This window comes from Sinocyclocheilus anshuiensis, unplaced genomic scaffold (genome assembly GCF_001515605.1).
Source record: "Sinocyclocheilus anshuiensis isolate Anshui unplaced genomic scaffold, SAMN03320099.WGS_v1.1 scaffold122, whole genome shotgun sequence".
Taxonomy (NCBI): Eukaryota; Metazoa; Chordata; class Actinopteri; order Cypriniformes; family Cyprinidae; genus Sinocyclocheilus; species Sinocyclocheilus anshuiensis.
Window position 1 is genome coordinate 687,477 of NW_015544153.1, and position 7,741 is coordinate 695,217.

Sequence of the window (7,741 nt, forward strand, 5' to 3'; positions counted from 1 at the left end):
ATTGTTTTGTACTGTATTGTTGTTATGATGTGTTGTGTTGTGTTATGCTTTACAAAAGCCTGGAGTGAATCTAAACTCCATTTGGTCTGAGGATTCTAATCAGTTCAGTATTTTTGCCATTGGGTTGTTCATTGATTTCCTTAAGTTTGAGGACCCAGATTTTGCAGCATTGGCTACATTTTGGTTATCCACTGTTTAAATAGTTAAAATACAGAACAAAACTTTGCCTCATTTGTTTTAAGAAAATTTGAGTGGTCCAACACTAAGGAGTTCTGAGTGTTTTTAGCAGGTTGCTATGCAGTTGCTAGGGTGCTATGGTTGGCTGCTAAGGTCTTCTAAATGGTTCCTTATAGGCCCACAGCTAAAAAGAGCCCAGGTCTCTATATTTTCGTTCTTGTATATATGGCTCAATTTTCATCCTATAAATCCAGGGGATTTCTTTTGCCGTTTGATCACTTAGAAAAGTTCTAGCATATCTCTCACCAATAAGTTCAATACTTTGCTCGCCTTAGCAAGTGCCACCATGAAAGTGTTTCAGGATGGTGTGCGGTTTATACAAGATTCATAAGGGCTGCTTGTGGCTGAACGACTCTGTTTCATACTAAATTCCAAAGTTGCAGTGTAAAGGCACAGCTCATAATTGTTTCAGTATTTCGGCAGACTCAATGCCCTTCGATCCATCAGTCTCATTGGCTGTCCGCTGAGGGAAATAGCACCTCTTCCTCTCAGTGATGGAGAACGCTGGGGCGTGCGGTATGACGAAGATTGTCTCCTTCAATCAGCTCAGCTACAGCTGGAAAGAAAACATTACAGGCTGAATCCACACACACAGACACACGTTAACACTCGTATACGCTATTGTTCATTTAACATGGTAAAAATACAGCCCTTTTGAAAAAGTAGTTACCGCACTACATGTTAATGAGAAAAAAACATTAAAGTTATTTAAGGGGCCAGTTTATTTTTAAATATATATCTATCACATTTGTTTTGCAATCAGTGCAATATTTATCTGCCTGACAAATGATAAGGATCACAATTAAAGTGATAGCATTAAAACTTCAGAGGAATCAGTTTAACTTTTTCTTCACACTGATTCATTGAAATAAACTGAGTATTTCAAATGAGTTAAACTTCAAAACACTACTTGAGCGAGGTGACCGTTTAGGAGAAAGCACAATAAAATGTGACATGAAGGCATAGTAACATTTTGTAGAAGAAGTCTCAAAAGATGTAGTAGCTAGAAGTGTTGCTATCTCTTTTATCTCTGATATACGTGATTGTTTGCTTTTCTGTCCTTTTTTGTGTTTTTAAATATTTAATATTTTCTAGGGGTCTTCAACTTTCAAGCACAAGATGAAGCTGTTGCTTTTTATGTCTACAAATAATAACTTCATGTAAATGGCTATGCTACTTACATTTCAAGCCATTAAAATAATTGTTACTGATGTACACATATTTGTGCTCACCAAGGTTACATTTATTTGATTACAAATACAGTATTATTGTAAAATATTATTACAGTTTAAAAGAGCTGGTTTCTATTTGAATATTTTTAAAATGTAATTTAATTCTGTGATGGTAAGCTGAAATTTTATCATCATTACTCCAGTCTTCAGGGTCACATGATCCTTCAAAAATTATTCTAATATGCTGATTTGCTGCTCAAGAAACATTCCTCCATTTTGATACATTAATACTTTTGATACATTTTGATACATTGATGCATTTTATATATATATATATATATATATGATGACAGTGTACACTATTTCATTACTATTTTCATTAGCTATATATTAATTTGACTTAACACATTTTAAAGTAGGAGGGACAATGAAAATGTAATATTTTGTTAACAGCGTGTTATTTTTTTCACAAAAATTAGTGTGAGATCACACAATTTGCAGACCCCATGATGACCTTAATTATCTAGCTGATGATGTGGATACATTTTGATACATTGATGCATTTTATATATATATATATATATATGATGACAGTGTACACTATTTCATTACTATTTTCATTAGCTATATATTAATTTGACTTAACACATTTTAAAGTAGGAGGGACAATGAAAATGTAATATTTTGTTAACAGCGTGTTATTTTTTTCACAAAAATTAGTGTGAGATCACACAATTTGCAGACCCCATGATGACCTTAATTATCTAGCTGATGATGTGTTTTGTGCATTTGGAAAGTGTTGAGGTTCTTTGTGTCGATGTGCAGGATTTCTAGAGGAACATTCTGAGCTCAGCTGCAAACTATGTTTATTTTCTTCTGGGTCTGGAAGAGTGAAAGTTCGCTCACTCTTCCTGCCATGACTAACTGCGTAATGTTGTTATTTAGCTGTTAGTCACTCTTAATGGCTGATGCAGTGCACAGGAATGTCTTTCACGTAAGGTCACTTCCACAGCTAAAATGTTCTCTCTGACTTTCGTTCTCTGCCCACTCCAACTTTCTAAATCTTCAGAGTCGCTGCCAACCATTTAGCAGCGCCATTTGCCTCTCTGTCTATCTCTCTCTCACTCTCTCTTCTGCCCTGAACGGAGCCAGTTGGCACATGGGCAAGCTGGCGCTCTTCAGTACGGTTACTTATACTTTGTTCTTGCTGGAGAAAAAGAGGGAGGGATAGAGTGAGTGTGAGAGATAGAGAGAGGGAGAGAAAGTAGAAAGAGCGATCTAAAATGGCTGCCAATGGCAAACCTCCTCTCTGCTCATGAAATGTCTGCCAAAAAGAAAAGAAAAAAAACTTAAATGGCTGTGTCGATGACTGATTCCTGGCTTGAAATGTGGCTTGCGTGAAAAGAAATAGAAAGAACTTTCACTGGAAGCAACCTCACTTTTACTGCAGTGACAGTTTTAGTATGGAAAACACATACAAGGACAAAAAGTTCTTAAGCGAGGGGCCATTAAATCATCATTAAATCATCAAGATGCTTAAGATATTACTTAGAAATTATGGTTCTGTTGAAGGAGAAGGAAGCAGTCCTCTTGATAGGTCAGAGAATATTTCTCGGGTTACTAATCGACTAGACTTGCGTGTCCAGATCACACATCGGGTTGTAGTCCAACTGAGGAAAGCTACCGAAGCGTTTCAGAGTTTGAGCACTTTACAAAATGGTGCGCTTGAGAGAAAATGGACGTTGTACTAGCACACATTATTGCATCATATTTTCCGTCTGCATTTCTACTTCTTTGTTTGCAGAAGCAATTCTTCTTTTATTTACGTTGTAAATGTTACCTGCATTTTTCCTTAGATTTGTGTGAAAAATGGTTTTATGATTGGATTAGATTTTGTTTTTTTTCATTATTGTGTCACTTTTTGAGAAATCGCCTTACAAAATGGCAAACATTTACTCCATGCACCACAAAGAAAATGACCGTTGTTCAAGTACACTGTATTGCATCATATTTTCCATCTGCATTTCTACTTTTTCTTCGGAAACGAAATGAGGAGCTCTCATATTCCTCTCTTATTTACATTTTATGTTTTGGTGTTTTCAGCTTCACGGGTCCTTTTGGACACTGAGATGTGTCTGAGGCGCTCAGTGCCAATTCCTCCCTTAAACTGACACTGATTTTTCCTTCCCTCCGATTCTCATTGCCAGAGATTCGGTCTGAGGGCTGCCTGTCTAGAAACCGGCGCAGCTTTTGGCAGGAGTGTACAGGACTCTGAAGACAGTCATGGAGGAGAAAAGCCGAGGGAGAGAGAGAACTGGAGCGTGTCCCTCTGTGTAGCTGGCAGCACTAATCATCCTGGCCTGCGAAGAATCGCAGCGATGACAGACATGTTTGTTTATGTTTTGTGTTGGGTTATTTTTTATTTTTAATTCGCCGCACTTTTTAAACCTCGCTCGTCTTCTCTGGAACAGACTTCAGACCTCTCAGCATCCATCTGTCTCCTACTGTTTAAGGCCTCTCCAATTTTTCATAATCAAAACATTGAGTATTATGGCCTGGGTCCAACTGCTTCCTTTGGAATGTCATGGAACGTTTGAAGATTTGTAGGGTTTATAATTCTTTTTGTCCCCCAGACCATGTGTGTTTTACTTTCAACAACATAATTAGGCTGCACTTTGCACATATATTTTAAGAAAACATTTCATATTTCGTGGCAGGGAAAAATTACACTGGCATCATTATCCAAGCGGGTGGATTGAAGACTAGTTTTGATGTTAAAGTTAACATAAAATCCAAATTGACCATATTTTTTTCTTAATGCACATTCCTTGTCTTATTGTGGTTTATTCAGGGGTAAGTTTTATTTCAAAGGTAAAAAATACTTTGTGATCTTTAATTATTATGAAATGGCTTTGCTTCTGGTTACATCACTAAGGCCATTCGGGCTGTTGGGTAATGTTAACCAGTTTAGCAAAACCACTTTGGCTTCACAACACCCACTTTTCATGATCAAAACCTACCTTACATTTTGTTTTTCTGAATATCCTGTTTTACTTGGAAATAAGAAGAAAAGCGAGTTGCAATCTGTAATTCACTTTTACTTTTATTGTATTAAAATAGATATGAGAAATTTGCACTGGCATCGCAATTGAGTTGCCACTGCTTGTGTGTTTTCATATGTCTTGAGCAGTAGTTTGTGGTCGGCCTCTGAGTCCTGCAGGCCACAAAGAGTGTGAGAATCATAATGAAGCGTTGCATTCAGACGTGTGCAGCCGGTCGGACTCTCCTCAGCTTTGAACTGGCAGTGGCGTGAGGCCCATCTGATAGGGAGCTTTCTTATTTATTTATCCAGCTTGAGCTTTTTTACTGGCTTTTCTTTGAACGCCTGCCAGAGTCCTTGCGGTAACCCCTCTATTCTTTCATTCCCTATTCAGAAAATCCTCTGCCGCTGCTTGACTCAAATTCGTTTTATGTGTTTATCTGTGTTTTCCCTCACATCTGTGTGGCAAAGAGCTGGAACGCACACAAATGAGAAGGTTTTATGGTTGGATTAGGTTGTTTTGTCATTATTGTTGCTTCAATGAGTTTACACTTTGGCAATACAATCCCTGTGCTCTGCCAGTGAAGAGGGTTCAACAAGATTATGTTCAGCCTTGCCAAACAAGTTGAAAAGAAAGAGAATATTTTGCAGCACTTTGATACGGTGTGTTTCTCATTTACGAGGCTTATGAGCCATTTGGCTGAGCCTCAGCTCGTCAGGATATCAGAACGCATGGCTGTATCAGTAACCTTTGAGTGATTTGTATAAAACATACAGACTGTTCGTTTTCTGTTGTTTATACAGAAACATGTTCTTATGTCGGATTACCAGAGCTATCACTGACATGATCAACCACACGCTAACATGTCAGAGGTTTCTGTTCACTGAACATATACTTGTATTTGGGAAAGACTCAGACTCTTGGACTCGAGTTCTAAAGGTGATGAAACACGGGGCAACTTTTTTGAGAATGGGCAACAAATCTGGATACTTTAGATTGGTCGTGGGTCCTGTGTCTCACCTGGTGGCCTGTTGATAGCAACATTGCCCAGCAACATTGCTCAAAAATTCGCCCCATGTATCATAACCTTAATGCTGCTTCAATTTGCTCATGATTGCCATTTATAAAAATGTACCACGTAAAGAATCAGAGTAATCATTCTAATGCTTATTATCGATTATTTGTATGTTTTATATTCATATTCTGCTGGTGTAATTGTTCCAGTAATTCAGATTTTCACTTGCCCTGCCAAGATTTTCAATAGTCCTGTAAAAAGATCCCAGGATTTTATCATTTATTTTTATCTAGCTGAAAAAAAATTATATTTTTTATAATCAGTGGTGTAGTGGTGCCTTGAGAATTGGGTGTACTCTTAATGTATGCTGTTTATCACAGAATAAGGCAGAAGATATATTTTATAGTTTCTATAGCCAACTGTAATAAATGCTATGTCAATTAGCACTGCATTATTCAGATGCTTTTTATTACCTGGAGACGCAATCATGTGTTTATTATCTTCATGTTTCAAAATGTTTCTTTTCTTATTCACCATAGCTACAGCATAGATTGCTTTGGCTACGATAGCTGGATGCCTTTTTCCATATTAGGGATTTCCTGGCATGTCATAAGTTATTACTTTTATGAGTCAGTTTTGGACTTTCTGCGCGAGAGCGCCCTCTGGCTTCCCGTATGAATGAAACACACTGCATGAGAGTGTTTACGCCTCTGTCCTGACCGCATCACTGTCTTTACTGGGTGTTTTTAGGGAATATTTGCATTTATTCACATGCGATTGGATTAACTACTCATGTGCTGGACTGTCATGATTTTGGTTAATGCAGGACACTACTGAATGATGCGCATTAGAGGAGATTTAGAAGTGGGTATACGCAATGCTGACTGGTAAAGAAGTAGGAATATGCAGTATACACTGCACTACACCACTGTTTATAATGTTTATATTTATAGTTTTATTGTATGTAAGTATATTTATTTTATTTACATTTTCAGTTTTTTTCAATTATGGGAAAATGTGTTTTTTTATTATGTTTATATATTTTTTAATATTCATATTTTTCTTTTTCTTTTTTAATGCTTGAGCAGGAACATAAAAAATGTATTTATTGGAAATTTCCAAGTCATTAGTTCTCAAATAATGCAGTTTTGTTGTAGGTTTTTTTTCTTTTTCAAAATATTATTTTCAGATTTACAGTTTATTTTCTGTGAAAATAACATGTACCAGGGCCGAACTGGGACACAATTTCAGGCTGGGAAATCTCACACTCATCCAGGCCAAACACCCACAGAAAATTCTGAAATCACATACAACCCTATTATTTGTATGGCAATCACATAGAAAGGTCTAAATCTCTAGACTGGGACCATGTAGAGCAATTAAAGGTTCTCTCCTGAACTGCACCTTCACTTCCCTTTTCTTCATTTCCCCAATATCTCTGTCTCTTTCTTGTGTACTTTATGTGTGCATTTTTTTCTTGTACTTGTCACTTCTTCACTAGCAGCTCTACTGTTATGAATCTTGTTGCAAAGCAATCACCTCATTGTACTTTGTTTGCACAGAATGTTATTTATCTTAAAACCTATTTTTTATACAAATATATTAAAACAAATTTTTTAAAGTGCCTAAATGACAAAATTAGTACAATGTCTTTATTGAAAAATTCTAATACTGAACGCACTATTTTATTATTAGGCTATGACTCATATTTCTGTGTTGCTGTCTGCTCTAGCTCCCTCCCTACCTAAACTATAAATCAGGGGTTCTCAAAGTTTACATCCAAAGGTCCGAATTGGAGTTCGTCAAAAGGTCCGAAAATTTTTTTATTACAAAACTTGTTTTTAATAAACATGCTTATAACTTTATATAACAATTCAGCTTTATAATACTTAATTATCTTATTCATGACGTCATCAGGTCGTGCTTGCATTTACTCTCTGAACTGTTGCATACAGTGCTGCATTTTTATACAACTAAATGCCCAATAAAGCAGTTCTCATTTACAAATTTTCTGTTTCTGAAATAGTACTTAAATGTAACCTGCAGTCACTTCAACTAAATAGCTAAAATCTTGAATTATAACTGCAATACGCTGTTATACAGCAGTGAATTATATTACTTTATTTTATATATCATGCAGCACAAACGTCCGTCTGTGTAATAAAATATGTGCATATTTCAAGCAGCAACCTTCCCGGAAGGTTTTTCTCTCTCGTGAAACCAACACGGAAGTGACTAAAACTGCAATTCATCAACTGACCGCTAGAGGCTGGCTC

General features: G+C 36.6%; 1 protein-coding gene across 1 annotated transcript in view; it reads left to right on the plus strand.

Annotated features, from left to right (window-relative positions):
* Positions 1–7,741, plus strand: part of LOC107695213 (nuclear factor 1 C-type-like) — a 97,575-nt gene that overhangs the window by 63,775 nt on the left and 26,059 nt on the right. The gene's annotated exons all lie outside the window — the stretch shown is intronic.